At 36.2% G+C, this 17561-nt stretch overlaps 4 pseudogenes; 3 read left to right on the top strand and 1 right to left on the bottom strand.

Moving 5' to 3' along the window:
* Positions 1 to 5377: 5377 nt before the first annotated feature.
* LOC149177777 (GDSL esterase/lipase At1g71691-like) lies at positions 5378 to 8749 on the bottom strand (annotated as a pseudogene).
* Positions 8750 to 12328: 3579 nt separating this feature from the next.
* On the top strand, positions 12329 to 13081 carry LOC149177776 (EID1-like F-box protein 2 pseudogene; annotated as a pseudogene).
* Positions 13082 to 13582: 501 nt separating this feature from the next.
* Positions 13583 to 14986, top strand: LOC149177775 (EID1-like F-box protein 2 pseudogene; annotated as a pseudogene).
* A 1125-nt stretch (positions 14987 to 16111) lies between these two features.
* LOC149177774 (EID1-like F-box protein 1 pseudogene) lies at positions 16112 to 16861 on the top strand (annotated as a pseudogene).
* The last annotated feature ends 700 nt before the right edge of the window (positions 16862 to 17561 follow it).

Raw genomic sequence — 17561 nt, 5'->3', positions numbered from 1 at the left:
GGACATGTACTAGGGCCGTGAAATCCCCATTTCATAAAATTTTCCCTTGTTAGAATTTGATTGTGTAGAGTCAGCTAGGTGAAGCATTTATGTTTGAGGTGGACTTCCCACTTCCACATGTGGGCAATCCAATCTGCAAAGGGACTAGGTTGGTTATTCATGGATACATGTGAATTGACTTCGCCTGTAGAAATGGATCCTGCAGTAACATCTTCACCCACACCATATTGTCCAGTTTCTGTGACAACGATAATCCAGATTCACATATAATATTTCGATATGTTCCTAGTCAACCTCAAATTTAGGTGGGAGACCAATTTCCCAAGAATGTGGCGAAATATTTGATGAGAATGGAGAGAGTCTTCTAGTGCTGAGATTGGAAAGAGTACAAAATCCAAACAAATTAAGTGCTCAAATAAGCATGGTCGAAAGGCTATGGTTGCCCTGCATTACCTTAATAGCGTCCAAACCAATAAAAACCTTCTCTCCACTGCCAACCTGCCAACAAGAATTTCCACACAACCAGGGTTTTGCAATCATCAAGCTTCACCAAATTTGGGATGCTTTGATATTTGAAGGGGCCCCAAAAAAATCCCAATCCTCCAGATTTCTCTACTAAAGGTATTTTCAAAAGATTATATCTTGCCAAATTGAAATCTCATTGAAGACCCGCCATAAAATTTTGGCTAGTAGCATCATATTGAATTGTCTGGAGTCTCGGATACCCCACCCACCCATCTGGACCGACCTAGTAATTGATTCAAGCCAAATAAGATGGATCTTCTTGAAATTTCTAGCACTAGAACAAAGAAATTTGTTGATGAACGCATCAATTTTGTTAACAAAGGCCTATGGAAGGTGGAACAAATGCATCCAAAAGACTGATATTCTTTGTAGCACAACCTTAACCAATGTTACCTTGCTTCCAAGAGTGCTCCATTTGTGATCCAGGGAGTTAGCTTCTTTTAAATTTTTTTAATGAGCCAAAGCCAATCTTGATGCTCGTATTTGGAGGGTTTTAAGAAGAAACCCAAATACTTAAAACTTTCCGGTAGAGGTCTAATTTTAAGCCCAAAATAAGAAGTGATCTACTGAATAACCTATGAATCCCCATCATCATAAATGACCTTTGACTTATCTTTATTGATGATGAGACCATATGCTTTTCCTAATTTTGTAAATACTTGAAAAAAAGCCTCCCATTCCAAATTTTTTCCTTCTCCAGAGCAAAGAACGCCATCCACGAACATGAGGTGAGTGATAGAAGTGTTCCTTGAAACCCTGTCGCTAGAAATTGCATAAAACTCCTTCTTAGCTTTAATACCTCTACCAAAAGTGTTGATGACAAGGATAAAATGGAGAGGGGAAAGAGCACATCCTTGTATCAGTCCCCTTAAAATTAAAATTAAATCAGTAGGTTCACCATTGATTAAAACCACCAAGGATGTCGATGATACACAAGCCATTATCCATTTGACATGTCTGTGAGGAAATCCAATTTTATGAAGGATCATTCTGAAGAAATCCTAGTCTATCCTATCATAAACCCTAATGAGATATATTTTCATTAGACATGATTTTAATTTCCTGGATTTAATTGTGTATGCAATCTTAGGTGATTGCCACCACATCCTGGAATTTTCTATCAGATAGGAACCCAAATTTCTCCGATAAGATTTGTAGTGAAATTTTTTTATTAACTCTATTGGCTAGGAGTTTAGAAATTATTTTATAAACAAAGTTGCATAAATATATGGATCTATAATCAAACCAATTTAGAGAATTTGACTTTTTAGGGATGAGAGTAAGGAAAGTTGAATTGATGACACCTGATATGTTGCCAGAGCAGCGAGATTCTTCTACCGTTTACAACAAATCTAAGTACATGAGATCAAAGAAGAAAATAAGCAGCTTGATTGGCTATCCATCTGGCCTTGGGCTCTTATCCTTCTCCATCTACTTCAAATTTTGTAAGAGCTCTTCCTCTGAGATTGGCTTATCCATCAACTAAATGTCTTCGTCATTGACCATGAGGGGGATAGATTGGCCAACTCCATTTTATCTGCCAAATTGTCCTCCTATGATTCCTTGAATTGCTTAGTGAAATACAGGAATGCTTCTTTCTTAACGTCCTTCAACAACGAGAGAATTCTTCCTAATTCATCTTTGATTTCCCATATGGGGTTAATACTCTTTCTTTTTGAAGTCGCCTTATGAAAAAACATAGTGTTCTTGTCTCCACCTTTTATCCAAGCCATCTCGCTCCTAAGTTTTCATTCTTCTTCTTGGCATTTAAGGAATTTGCTTTTCCTTTCCACCAAATCCAATACAACCTTTTTGGTATGTTCCATGAAATTTGGAAATCCATGATCGAACCTCGTGTTTGAGCTATTTAAATTTAAAATTGACAGTCTCCATCGACATGTTGTTGTTAGACAAGGTATAGACATAGTGTTCTTGTCTCCACCTTTTATCCAAGCCATCTCGCTCCTAAGTTTTCATTCTTCTTCTTGGCATTTAAGGAATTTGCTTTTCCTTTCCACCAGATCCAATACAACCTTTTTGGTATGTTCCATGAAATTTGGAAATCCATGATTGAACCTCGTGTTTGAGCTATTTAAATTTAAAATTGACAGTCTCCATCGACATGTTGTTGTTAGACAAGGTATAGGCGTTCCAAGAGCCTCAAACCAATTTAATAAATTTTGGTTCATTCAACCACATGTGGTTGAATTTGAAAGGCAGAGGATCAAGTTCTTCTCATTGTTCCATTCCAATAACATGGAATCATGGTTTGATACTTCCGAAAAGAAAGATGTGGATTGTAGCTTATGAAATCTATGATACAAGTAGTTATGAATGAAGAACCTGTTTATCCTTTTCCCTATTCCTTTATCCCCCATTTCTCTAGGTTCGGCACAATGGAGAGGGGACAATATCCCACAACACTTTTCGATTAAAAATTTCTTTAAAGAAAGTTGCTAGTGGGTCCCTCATTTCCTTTTGACCCCAACATTCCCCAACCTCCAATTTGAAGTTCAAATCCCCTGCTACTATCATATAATGGATATCCAAAATCCCACTAGCATCAACCTTCTCTTAGAATGCTTTACGGTTATGATAGGGAGCATAAACATTCAAAATGCAAATACAATGACATGATCCGCTACAAAAGCCAGTGAATATTAGTCCAGCACATGACTTGAAGGCTTTGAAATAGAAGTAATTAGGGCTCCACATAACAACAAGGCCTCCAGATATTCCAGTTGCATTAGAGGCAGAAACTTCCCAAGAGGGACATAATTTCAAAAGAATCTCTTGGGCCAATTCCTTCTCAGCCATGGTTTCATGCAGAAGGACTACCACTGACATTTTTGTTTGAATGTTGTTATAAAGAGATCTTTTAGTTTGGGCAGATCTCAACCCTCTAATATTCAAAGACATTATCTTGATTTGAAGATGTTTGAGTTGAGGTTCTGTGCTCTAAGTTCCCGGGATTCTAAAACATCCAATGCACCAATGGCTTAACTGGAAGGTCCTGGATCGAAAGGTGGAAATAGTGACTCCTCTAGGGTCTCAGAGAAGCATGAGCTTAGTTCAATTTCAAGACCTCCGCATAGAGAATTTTTTTCTACTTAATTTCCTTCTTTTTCCTCTTATGAGAGTTAGTCTTTCTCTAATCATGGACTTCCAAATCTCTTTTTTTGGAAATTATTTTTCTTTATGGTCATAGGTTTGAGAGTCAACAACGAATTATTGGCTAAGGCCTCCAAGTTAGCATCCACGGATAGGGGAGATTAATCTCCCATTTGAGTGGTCGGATAGAAAATGGACGACATTAAGGAACTTATTATGGGCCTACAATCTGATAAAGTCTTATATGTGGGAATATGCTTAAGAGGTGAAGAGAACCGACAAGAATTAGAGATCTCTGGGACTTTTTTTGAATCTCATTTGTGTTGTTTATCATGGCTCTTATCTAGGACCATCATTGGATCATTATAATATTGATTATTATCACTCAAACATTCCTCCAGATAAAGCCACCGAGGGGAAGAAGGGTGCTGGTAGGGTCCCTCGAGTCTTTTCTGACTCATTGGAATTATTTTCTCTAACATTGTCTTACCATCCTTCTGAATACACCCACCGAAAAAACGAAGGGGACATTCAGCAATCAAATGCCCTGTTTTGTGATAGGCAAGGCATCTTATAGGAATTCCCCAATAGTCTACTTATGGCCTAATAGAGAAAGTGCTCCAGTATATGCCAATGGCCTAATAGAGAAAGTGCTCCAGTATATGCCAATGCCAATGAAAAATAACCATGCCTCGCTCTTGTCCAGCCGCCCATGACATCCCTCATCTGCATAGTAAAATTTTCCAATCTTAATGGTTATCTCCATGATTGTTTTCTTGGACCATAAATCTATGGGAAGGCTAGGCAATTTGGCCCATGTGATATTTCTTTTAGGTAGTTCCATAACAGGATCAAAACCAATATTCCATTTTTTCAGTATAAGAAAGCCTCGACCTTTCACCCAAAGCATGTTTGTAATTTTTGTAACATCTTCCTTCTTTAGAAAATAAAACCCAAACCAACCATTTACTATCACAATAACCTTCGTTTACTGTCACAATAACCTTTAGCATTTACTAACAACTAACCTTTAGCCTATATTCAAAGAGAGAAGACCAACTTTTATCAACCCAACTTTTCATCTACGCTCCATTCATCCTCACATACTCCCCAATGACTCGCGAGAACTCTCTTCTTCAAACACCCCATATTCTTTAGTATACATCAAAGGCCAACATCAACACACCATATTCTTCCACTATACATCAATGCCCAAAATCAATTTCTGGATCTCTTTTGTCGCCTTGATTGGTTTTTTATTTATACGTGTATGCTTTTTCCGGCCTCACCATGGGCTAACTCTAGTCTCTCTGGAATACATGAAAAGTAGTCTAAGTTCAGTTAAACATTCTTCCTTTAATGAAAAAATGTTGAGTTCCCAGGTTAGGAAAAAAGTTGAGTTCCCAGGTTCAAACTTTTGGTTAGCTTATTATCATTTACCATCTAAAATCTACTATTGAAATAAAATCTACCATCTACTTATCTCATTCAGAAATATAGCAAAAGAAAATATATCACTTGAATTCAATATATAGATTAAATAAATACTTTTGACTATTGGATCACATGTCTTCCTTTTACCTCAAATGAAATGACGACAGGTATATTATGCTCTGATGACAACAAAATATTTCAAAATCCGTAACTTGTCTACAGGTATATTATGCTCTGCCGATAACTAAATGAAAATATTTTAAGAACTAGAGACATTTGACTGTCCAGAATGTTAATGGGAACCTTATTATATCTTAACAAGTTGCTTGAGATTGATGGCGTAAGAGTCAGAAGGAGGGTCGGAGTAAGCTCTTGTGGCCATAATAATGTTCACAGCTTTAGTGGGATGGAATGCGTCACAAAATACATGCTGGTCCCTGTTGGTACACGGTTCCAGTCCCGGAAGGCACGTTATCTATCCATTATACATGCCTATCCCACATCATCCTTGATTTGTCACACTAAAACCTGTATATAGCAGTAAACACATAAGCAACAAATTACAGTAACAACTTATTCATGTTCGTTTGCCCTAGGTTGTCCAAGATTGTAAGGTTCTATGAGTACAAGTTTAGACTTAAGTTATTATTATACCATAAGAACTACGATCGTCGATCATTTCTTTAACTGCACTGTAGGAATCTCCATAGACGCAATGTGCACCAGGCATATTGAGTGACAGAGTGCCCAAAAAATATTTGAGCTTGGAATTGAAGAGTATGGCGTGTTGGTTTACACTGTCAATGCAACTGCCATTGCTATTGGACATTGCTATTTGACTTGGAATGCATCCCAGAGGACCCATTGCATCATGTCTTTAACTGCACTATAGGCATCTCCATAGATGCAATGTGCACCAGGCATATTGAGTGACAGAGTGCCCAAAAGATATTTGAGCTTGGAATTGAAGAGTATGGCATGTTGGTTTACACTGTCAATGTAGCTGCCATTGCTATTGGACATTGCTATTTGACTTGGAATGCATCCCAGAGGACCCATTGCTGCCACTGCGCACTTGCGAGCTCCCAAGTTGCATAGAGCCTGCATATATATTCCACATAAAACCAACTTATATAAATACTCTGTAAATTTACAGTGAACACTCTAGGAGGGATTATTTTTATGTAAGTTTAGATAAAGTACTGTATTTTGAGGAGCAACCACATTTTGTTTTGTATTTTGATGGAGTAAGATAATCTTAAAGGGAAAGGATTCTATTTCCTGGTACAAATTTCACAAGAGTTTTGACAAAAATGCTAGGTTCTCACATTTTTCATCATAATTCAAGTTTTTATTATATAATGAAATAATATTTACTAAAGATTTTGTTCAAACTGAATGGCCTCAAATAATCTAAATGAAAACCAAAGAGAAGTTTGATGCAAGATGAGATGGTTCCTTTTCTTGAAACTATTTTAAGATGGCTACCATATGTCAGATTCCTGCACTGATCACTTTTTAGACTAATGCAAACAAAGTGTGCACTGGTCAATTTTCAGAAAGTGAATGTTGAGTACCAAAAAAACCAAAATTTTAAGCTAAGGAAGGAAAGTAATTATCAATTACAAAACAAAATAGCCAAAATTTTAACCATTGATATAGTTTTTTTGGCATATTTTTGGGTCAAATTTGCTAGAAATTTGATAAGGAACAGCTGGAATCCCAAATCTGAGCTGTGAACCCTGCACCATCAGAATTCACCAGAGGGTTTTTAGGGCACTGAATCCATTTAGTCCGAGTTGTGATCACTGCATCATCTGAATCCGCAGAAGTTTTTCAAGACACTAAATCCATTTATAGATTAAAAACACATTTTAAACCACAAAAATTCAAAATCTTACCAAAAAATTGTTTTCCCATATTCAAACAAAAAAAACTTCAAAACCTAGGAGAGTTAGACAACGCCAATAAAATTCAATAACCACTTTAAAGTTTCAATTAAATTCTCAGTTTTACAAGAACCACTTTAAAGTTTCAATTGATTTTGGTTGTATTTCTCAGGTAACCAGACAAAGCTTATGAAACCAACCACCAATTGTGAAAGTTACCACATGAGAATATTGTGTATTGTCTACTGGTTGGATAAAAGGCAGGCATAAGATAGTTGTTGATATAATCGTTGCTGCCAAAAGTAATTGAGAAAATAGATTTTGCTAGACGCTGAGCCACTGCCACTACGCTTCCCAACTGCGATGTCAAATCCTTTAAACTCTTCCCAAAATTTGCAATCTATTGATTGAACGATATACACCCAAGCTATCATATTTGCACCAAAAACAAAAATGTTAGATACCATATATGCTACATTTAGCACCAATGGGAGAAAATCAATTTATCATTTCAACAATTTGGACTTACAAGGTTTCGGCCAGTCTTGTCCAAAATGCCTATGGGTGCTGAAGCGTAGTTCACTCCATTTAGGATTGCCGAACCCCTTGTAGATGGGTCAAGGTATGCAAGAATGAGAGGCGGCCCTAGCAATTTCCCTGAGATCGTTCATTCAACATTCTTTAAGATCAATTTTTTGTACAGTTTTAAAAATGTATAACTTAGAAGCGATATAACGAGTTAGATAAACCGGTTTTGGTGAATATTGTTTTATATTTATTAATTTTATTTCATTTAAAATATAGAATAGAAATAGTTTAAAAAATTAAACCAAATGGTTGTCATTAGTGTGTATTGAAATAAAAAATAATCTAAAGAGTTAAATCAACTGGTCCTATCAATATTGTTGATAAGCATTTAACATTTCTATTACAAGCTAGTTTTTCAATTAAGAGCACTAATTCATATTGAGAGACAAACCTCTTTGGGATTTTCTTTGGGTCTGAGTGTAACTAAATTGCAGACTTAATATTTCAGAAATATGATGGATTTGAGGAGTGGGAGGCTCATGAAAGAGAGAGGATTATCGATTTGGTGAAATCAGTGGTAGGAATTTCTTCCCCAGGTAGTGGGAATCCAACAGATGCCTCAGCCCCCCGAGGATTATCATTTTGGTGAACTTAGTGACAGGAAGTTCCTCCCTAGGTAGTGGGAATCCAGCAGATGCCTCAGCTCCCTGAGTCTCCTCAATGTCCATACTTTTTGTTCCTTTTCCTATGGTTTAGGGCTAACACCCTCCCTAAAGAGAGAAGTCGATTGTTTGAATTCGCTCATATTTATAAAATTTCTTGAATTTTCCAGAATTTCCAATTAACTAATTCTATTGCATTCTAGTTTCCTCAATTGAAAATAGAGTCTACACCTAAGGGGAAACATCCTTTGGAATTTATTTTCAAGGATTTCATTGGAAAATTATATACAGACCAGAAGCTTTAAATCAAATAACCATAGAATGCAAACCTAGAAAATCAACAGTGGTCCTGTCATTGCAAAACCTTCCAATAGGATGGCCTCCAAAGAAATATATTCTGTAAGGCAAGAAGTTAGCTTTGGAAATGCTTGCTATATATTTTTTGTTGCCATTATCGATCAGAGAATCGCCGAATATAAACATGGTTGTAACTTCAATCGCGGCCTCCCCAGAAATTACGCCAACACAACAATATGTAACAACAAAAGCTAAACAGGGGAGCCATGAAGCTGCCTTGGAATTTAAACACCTGATTCCCATCACTGCAAAGCCTCAAATATGTCTCATATACTCAAAACGAGCATACAGTAGCACAAATAAATTAGATGAAATAGGTTGCCAAGACTGCCAGCTGAAAAAATCCATGATCATGCTCCTGCTTTTAAATTCAGTTGCAAATCCTAAGCACAATCAAGATAGTTGTGGTCACTTGCAAATCTTGGAAGTTGAAATATTTGGGCATAGTTTCAAGAGTCCACTGAATCCACTAGCCAACCAAACCCTTTGGCATATCAGAGAAACTAATGGGTAATTCATTCATTAAAAACTAATGATTGATTTCACATTCCGCCTGCATGCTGGCAGTGGGCTTTCCATTCGCTGTAAGTCTATGGGGTATATTTTCTTCTGGTTGGATAAAGGGCAGGCATAAGATAGTTGTTGATATAATCATTGGTGCCAAAAGTAATTGAGAAAATAGATTTTGCTAGATGTTGAGCCACCGCCACTGTGCTTCCCAACTGCGATGTCAAATCCTCTAAACTCTTCCCAAAATTTGCAATCTAGTTTTCCAATGAAGATCACTGATTCATATTGAGAGAAAAACCTCTTTGGGGTTAACAATGTAAAATTTGAGACGGGAACTGAAACTGTTACCTGTTTCGTAGAGATAGCAAAAAAGTGACCTGATTTTGAAAAGGGGTGATGCAGAACACACATGTTTTTTTTAGAGCATAGTTTTTGGCACTTTAATTTTTTTATGTACATTACATTTTAGAATGGTAGTGATTTTCATGCTGATTTAAAAAAGTGGCTATTCTACATCAGACCCTTTTTTTAAAAGACCTATTTTTTGACTTTAAATTTTCTAATGTATGAAATGTAAATAATTATTTTGTAAATTTAATAATTTTTGAAATGGTTCGGCCTGGAGTATGCCGTAAAACTGCTTCTGCTTGGCTAAGAGCTCGTCTTCCTCGGACGTAAGGAAACAGGTTAACGGCCCAAGACCCAGAGGCATCTGGCAGGAGTGAGAGCCTGCTCCCGATTACGGACCACCAGCAGGGTTATGCCAGGTGGCGTGGTTTTCCTATTTAACAGTGATGAGTCAAACCCAGCATTCGCGGATAGCAGCCAGAGATGGCTGTCCTCACTGTTGGTTTGACACCTGAGTTGATAGGTTTTACCACCTTCGGAAAAAAAAAAATTTTGAAATGGTCGTTTTCTTCATATTTTCTTGTTTTTTATTTTAATTTTAATTTTTTTGTAGTGAAGTTTTTATTGTTTTGCATTTTTAAATTAGAAGGTCGATATTTTGAATTTTTGATATTCTACATATTTATACATCCTTAATTAATTTTTCAATCGACATGAAATAATTGTTTCTAAAAAACAATATTTTTTAACAATGGACATAAAAATAACTAAAAGACTACACATTTTGACAATTTTTTGCTAGAATTGACATGTCAAAATCACAATTTTTATACAAAAATTTTAACTAAAAAGGGTTAAATAATAGTTTTTTTTATGAATTTCATGTTAAAAATAATAATAATAATTACTTTTTTTTTCAAAAAATAATGATTAACTTAAAAATTAATGTTGAAAATCACATATTACAAATATTGAATGCATAACAACCTTAATTGAGTGTTTATTCTTCTCATAAAATGTCAAAGTCAAAACATTGCAAAGCTTGATTTCTAAGCATAACTTAAATTTAATCAACAATGTCACGTAATCCAAACTCTTCGTCTTCTAACGTTTCATCATTGTCTTCTTCCAAAATATTTTTTGCTTCCTTTTGTTTATTTTCCTCTTCTAATGGATCTTTGATGTCTGCGAATCTCCAATGTATGTCTTTCCAAACAGTCCATGTAATGGTGGTTGGGGTTCCTTTGCCTTTTTTGCCACATGTGATTCACTAGAGTCCCCTTTCTTCAACCCAGTTTCTTGCATTGCATCTGGAAGAAATTGAAGAGCATTAATTCTTTGCTGAATGAAATTGCACTGTATTGGATATTTTTCAATTGCAATGCAATTCCTTCCTTTTCAAAGGCAACATGCTAGTGTTGTACCTAATTATCAAGCACAAAAGAAATAATGAAGTAAATTAGTACAATGACATATAAATTAATAAATAACATATTGAAATTCAATTCCATATAATAAAACTTACTTGAGCCAGAAAATAGATCCAAAACCCAATATCCTTCATTTGACTGCAACAAAGACATGGCTAAATCGAGCTTCTAAATAATATTGGGTTACATTGTTTAAGTGCTAAAACGGCTCGATCGAGCGTTTAAAAAGGGTTCAATTGAACAATCATTTTTTCCACCCAAACGTGCCATCTCTTGCCAAAAAGTGTAAAACCAGCTCCATGCTTTCACCCTTATAGATTATGAATTTCTAACAATTTATATCCTCATTATCATTATTATCCAATTTTAAGGTCATAGCCAAGCCAAACACCAAATTGGTGTATGAAACCCCATTGTTTGTGGGACAAGAGACCCACCTCCACGCAACGATTTGATTATTGTCTACGAAGGCATACCTACTCTAACCCCTTATGGTTTTTGAACCTATGACCTCTTAGGAGGAAACACATGCTCTTAACCACTAGGCACTTGACCTGAGATGCCTCATTTTTAACTCTAATGTTATGGGAGCATTTTCTCAGGAACTCTACCCAATAATTGGACCTCACACACTCTATTGAATTCTAATTTTTGTTCTGTGGCATTTCAAAGTTTACCCACCAAAACTCATTTAAGGCCATAAATCACACCTAATATTGGTTTACTATATTTGTGAAATTTCTAATTATTTATAACTAATCATTTAGTTTGGGTTGTTGTTTCTAAAAGGGTATGGCCAAAAATAGTGACAATGTGTCTCATCATCTAATTGGAAAACATTGTTTACCTAAAAATGGTCTATAGCCTTCATATTTCTATTTGAAACTAGGGTACTTACAATTCAAATTCCAGCAAAAGAATTTTTAAGTGGATTTGGGTTGTTCTGGTGTTTCTTTTCAATTTTGTTTCCATTACCATATAGCATAAAATATATTGTAGTACCATGTGTTACACTTTTCATGTGGGTTCTTTCAATTTGTGGTAGTTTATATCTGAAGATATAAATATAGCATAAAAAGGAAACTAAACTTTTGTATTTGAAGGAATACAAACTGAAATCTAAGGCCATTAGTTGTATTGATTTATATACCGATTGATGTTCATGTTTCAAGTTTCTAGCTGAGCTAAATCATTTGTATGGAATAAGGGTTCATCGCTTTTCTACTCCTATGATGTCCAAATGCAAGGTTCATAAGTTCAGCGTCATGCTTTCTAGTAGACAGTCTCTTTGTAAACAGTTTGAAGATGAGCCAATGGGATGCTCGTTTGGAACTATTAACTGATTGAAGGGGTGTCTAAAACTTTAGAGAGACACAGAATTGGATTATTTGGGAAGTGCAACACATCAATAGCTAAGCTATTATCCAGAGTACTTACTTTTCACCATTGTTTATTTCACACATTTTGAGATAAGCATTACGGCTCCACTTTGGTGTCTAGATAGTTAATTGCTAGCAAGGACATATCCTAAACAATGATGGTAAAGAGATTTCATTGCATACACTCAGGCTCTTGTATTTGCAGTGCCAATGGCCACCTTAGCGAAATAGTGTTGCTGCTTTTATTTAAATCTCTTAATTGGAACCCTAGGGTCCTTTGTTCTATAGCTTGTGTTTGCAAATGGTTTGAAGACATAGCCAAACGGGTTCTCTGGAAGGAGTTTTGTAAGTCTCGGGCACCAAAAATGGTAGCTGATCTCCTTGATGGAGGTAGTCATGGCACCATTGATGGGAATTGGAGTGCTCTCGGAAAGATTATGATCTATTGTTCAGGATGCTCTGATAGTAGCAATGTTTTCCAGTTGAAGCCTATAACAGGACACTTTGTATATAGAATGAGATTTTCACAGACATCTGGCAGGAGTTTTCTTGTACCACAGTGCAGAAGCGAGACTTTGTATGCGACAGATCCTTGTGAGCATCTAGACCAAGGAGAGGACGGTGACGTGGGATTATTTCAAAGAGTATTTAAAGCTTTTGGGAAATCAAAGGTAAGGAAAATGCTGATTGAAAAACATGTAGAATTGCATCCAAAAGAAATTTGCCCATATTTTCGTGCCAAGGTGTGGAGCATGCTTCAAGCCAAAATGATCCCTAAAAGTGCACACAGAAGATTGTGATCTTATGAAGACCAGATTGAGTATTTTGTATTCCTTAATGGGCACTTTCTTGGCATCTGCACACTTTTACCACTCTCAGATTCTGAGACTGCATCAAAAGAAGATTAATGTCTGAAACAGATTCTCTCCAAACTTTTACCTTCTGCTAGTAGTTGAATTTATCTATTGCACCTACACATAAGCGGCAGTTAAATCTGTTTAGTTGAAGAAGGGTAGCTACGTGTCTGCATAGATGAAATCAAATGACTCAGAAGGTGTACACGTGGTAGAGTTATCATGTTAGCTCGATGGAGGACACATAATGTCGATATACAGAGAAAATCATTTTTAAATAGAAAAAATTGTCATGTTAACTCAGAAGAGGACACACACTGTCAATTTTCAGAAAGTGATTCCCAGAGAAAAAAAAGAGACGCAATGTAAGTGCAAAATTGACGATGGCATATCACGTTCGTGGCATGTATTGTGCAGTCGGTTTGTTATCGTTATGCGTGTGCAATCAAATTGATAAGTACTTAACCTCTATATTTCACATGACATTATGTTGATTCACATTACGCATTTAAATTTATTTAGATGGAATTGGATTAAATCCAGAGTTAAGCTGCTATGTCATGCGCAGTGACATGGGGCGATTCTGAGAATCGTCAGGTGGAGGGGCGATTCTCAGAATTGCCCCTCTAGCCAACGATTCTCAAAATCGTCCCATGTGCGCATGACATAGCAGCTTAACTCTCAATGCTTAACTCTGGATTTAATCCAATTCCATATCAACTTTAATAACAACTAAATATAGCATAAAAAGGAAACTAAGATTTTGTATTTGAATGAAATACAAACTGAAATCTAAGGCCATCAGTTGTATTGATTTATATACCAGTTGATGTGCATGTTTTAGGTTTCTAGCTGAGCTAAATCATTTGTATGGAATAAGGGTTCATTGCTTTTCTACTCCTATGATGTCCAAATGCAAGGTTCATAAGTTCAGTGTCATGCTTTCTAGCAGTCAGTCACTTTGTAAACAGTTTGAAGATGAGCCAATGGGATGCTCGTTTGGAACTATTAACCGATTGAAGGGGTGTCTAAAACTTTAGAGAGACATAGAATTGGATTATTTGGGAAGTGCAACACATCAATAGCTAAGCTATTATCCATAGTACTTACTTTTCACCATTGTTTATTTCACAAATTTTGAGATAAGCATTACGGCTCCACTTTGGTGTCTAGATAGTTAATTGCTAGCAAGGACATATCCTAAACAATGACGTAAAGAGATTTCATTGCATACACTCAGGCTCTTGTATTTGTAGTGCCAATGGCCACCTTAGTGAAACAATGTTGCTGCTAGTATTTAAATCTCTTAATTGGAACCCTAGGGTCCTTTGTTCTATAGCTTGTGTTTGCAAATGGTTTGAAGACATAGCCAAACGGGTTCTCTGGAAGGAGTTTTGTAAGTCCCGCGCACCAAAAATGGTAGCTGATCTCCTTGATGGAGGTAGTCATGGCACCATTGATGGGAACTGGAGTGCTCTTGGAAAGCTTATGATCTATTATTTAGGATGCTCTGATAGTAGCAATGTTTTCCAGTTGAAGCCTATAACAGGACACTTTGTATATAGAACAAGATTTTCACGGACATGTGGCAGGAGTTTTCTTATACCACAGTGCAGAAGCGATACTCTATATGCGACAAATCCTTGTGAGCATCTAGACCAAGGAGAGGACGGTGATGTGGCATTATTTCCAGGAGTATTTAAAGCTTTTGGGAAATCAAAGGTAAGGAAAATGCTGATTGAAAAACATGTAGAATTGCATCCAAAAGAAATTTCCCCATATTGTCGTGCCAAGGTATGGAGCATGCTTCAAGCCAAAATGATCCCTAAAAGTGCGCACAAATGATTGTGATCTTATGAAGACCAGATTGAGTATTTTGTATGCCTTAATGGGCACTTGCTTGGCGTCTGCACACTTTTACCACTCTTAGATTCTGAGACTGCATCAAAAGAAGATTAATGTCTAAAACAGATTCTCTCCAAACTTTTGCCTTTTGCTGGTAGTTGAATTTCTCTATTGCACCTAGACATAAGCGGCAATTAAATCTATTCAGTAGAAGAAGGGCAGCTACATGTCTACATAGATGAAATCAAATGACTCAGAAGGTGTACACGTGGTAGAGTTATCATGTTAGCTCGATGGAGGACACATAATGTCGATATACAGAGAAAATCATTTTTAAATAGAAAAAATTGTCATGTTAACTCAGAAGAGGACACACACTGTCGATTTTCAGAAAGTGATTCCCAAAGAAAAAAAGGGACACAATGTAAGTGCAAAATTGATGATGGCATATCACGTTTGTGGCATGTATTGTGCAGTCGGATTGCTATCATTATGCGTGTGCAATCAAATTGATAAGTACTTAACCTCTTTATTTCATATGACATTATGTTGATTCACATTACACATTTAAAATTATTGAGATGGAATTGGATTAAATCCAGAGTTAAGCTGCTATGTCATGTGCACATGGGGTGATTCTGAGAATTGCCGGTTGGAGGGGCGATTCTCGGAATCACCCCATGTGCGCATGGCATAGTAGCTTAACTCTCAATGCTTAACTATGGATTTAATCCAATTCCATCTCAACTTTAATAACAACTAAATATAGCATAAAAAGGAAACTAAACTTTTGTATTTGAAGGAAATACAAACTGAAATATAAGGCCATCAGTTGTATTTATTTATATACCGATTGATGTTCATGTTTCAGGTTTCTAGTTGAGCTAAATCATTTGTATGGAATAAGGGTTCATCGCTTTTCTACTCCTATGATGTCCAAATGCAAGGTTCATAAGTTCAGCGTCATGCTTTCTAGTAGACAGTCTCTTTGTAAACAGTTTGAAGATGAGCCAATGGGATGCTCGTTTAGAACTATTAACTGATTGAAGGGGTGTCTAAAACTTTAGAGAGATAGAATTGAATTATTTGGGAAGTGCAACACATTAATAGCTAAGCTGTTATCCAGAGTACTTACTTTTCACCATTGTTTATTTCACATATTTTGAGATAAGCATTATGGCTCCACTTTGGTGTCAGACTAGATAGTTAATTTCTAGCGAGGACATATCCTAAACAGTGATGGTAAAGAGATTTCATTGCATACACTCAGGCTCTTGTATTTGCAGTGCCAATGGCCACCTTAGCAAAACAGTGTTGCTGCTTGTATTTAAATCTCTTAATTGGAACCCTAGGGTCCTTTGTTCTATAGCTTGTGTTTGCAAATGGTTTGAAGACATAGCCAAACGGGTTCTCTGGAAGGAGTTTTGTAAGTCCCGGGCACCAAAAATGGCAGCTGATCTCCTTGATGGAGGTAGTCATGGCACCATTGATGGGAATTGGAGTGCTCTCGGAAAGCTTGTGATATATTGTTCAGGATGCTCTGATAGTAGCAATGTTTTCTAGTTGAAGCCTATAACAGGACACTTTGTATATAGAACAAGCTTTTCACAGACATCTGGCAGGATTTTTCTTGTACCACAGTGCAGAAGCGATACTCTGTATGCGATAGATCCTTGTGAACATCTAGACCAAGGAGAGGACGGTGACATGGGATTGTTTCAAGGAGTATTTAAAGCTTTTGGGAAATCAAAGGTAAGGAAAATGTTGATTGAAAAACATGTAGAATTGCATCCAAAAGAAATTTGCCCATATTGTCATGCCAAGGAATGGAGCATGCTTCAAGCCAAAATGATCCCTAAAAGTGTGCATAGAAGATTGCGATATTATGAAGACCAGATTGAGTATTTTGTATGCCTTAATGGTCAATTGCTTGGCGTCTACACACTTTTACCACTCTCAGGCTTTGAGATTGCATTAAAAGAAGATTAATGTCTGAAACAGATTCTCTCCAAACCTTTTCCTTTTGTTGGTAGTTGAATTTCTCTATTGCACCTAGACATAAGTGGCAGTTAAATCTATTCAGTTGAAGAAGGGTAGCTACGTGTCTGCATAGATGAAATCAAACGACTCAGAAGGTGTACACGTGGTAGAGTTATCATGTTAGCTCAATGGAGGACACATAATGTCGATATACAAATAAAATCGTTTTTAAATAGAAAAAATTGTCATGTTAACTCAAAAGAGGACACACACTGTCGATTTTCAGAAAGTGATTCCTAGAGAAAAAAAAGAGACGCAATGTAAGTGCAAAATTGACGATGGCATATCACGTTCGTGGCATGTATTCTATAGTCGGTTTGTTATCATTATGCGTGTGCAATCAAATGGATAAGTACTTAACCTTTATATTTCACATGACATTATGTTGATTCACATTACGCATTTAAATTCATTTAGATGGAATTGGATTAAATCCAGAGTTAAGCTGCTATGTTATTAAGCATAACGCTTAATAACTATATATGCCACTCGCATCACTTAACCATCACTCAAGTCATCATATATATATATATTTATTTATTTATTTATCAAAAGACTATAAATTAATTAATAAATATTATAAATAGTTAATTAAAAGAATTAATTATTTATATAATAATTGTTTAAAAAGAAAATTATTATTATATTA

Source organism: Pinus tabuliformis, chromosome 4_1, assembly GCF_031772625.1.
Source record: "Pinus tabuliformis cultivar Carrire ecotype Pingquan chromosome 4_1, CPIR1, whole genome shotgun sequence".
Lineage (NCBI taxonomy): Eukaryota > Viridiplantae > Streptophyta > Pinopsida > Pinales > Pinaceae > Pinus > Pinus tabuliformis.
Note: the sequence above shows the minus strand (reverse complement) of the source record. Positions and strands in the feature narration are given on the sequence as shown.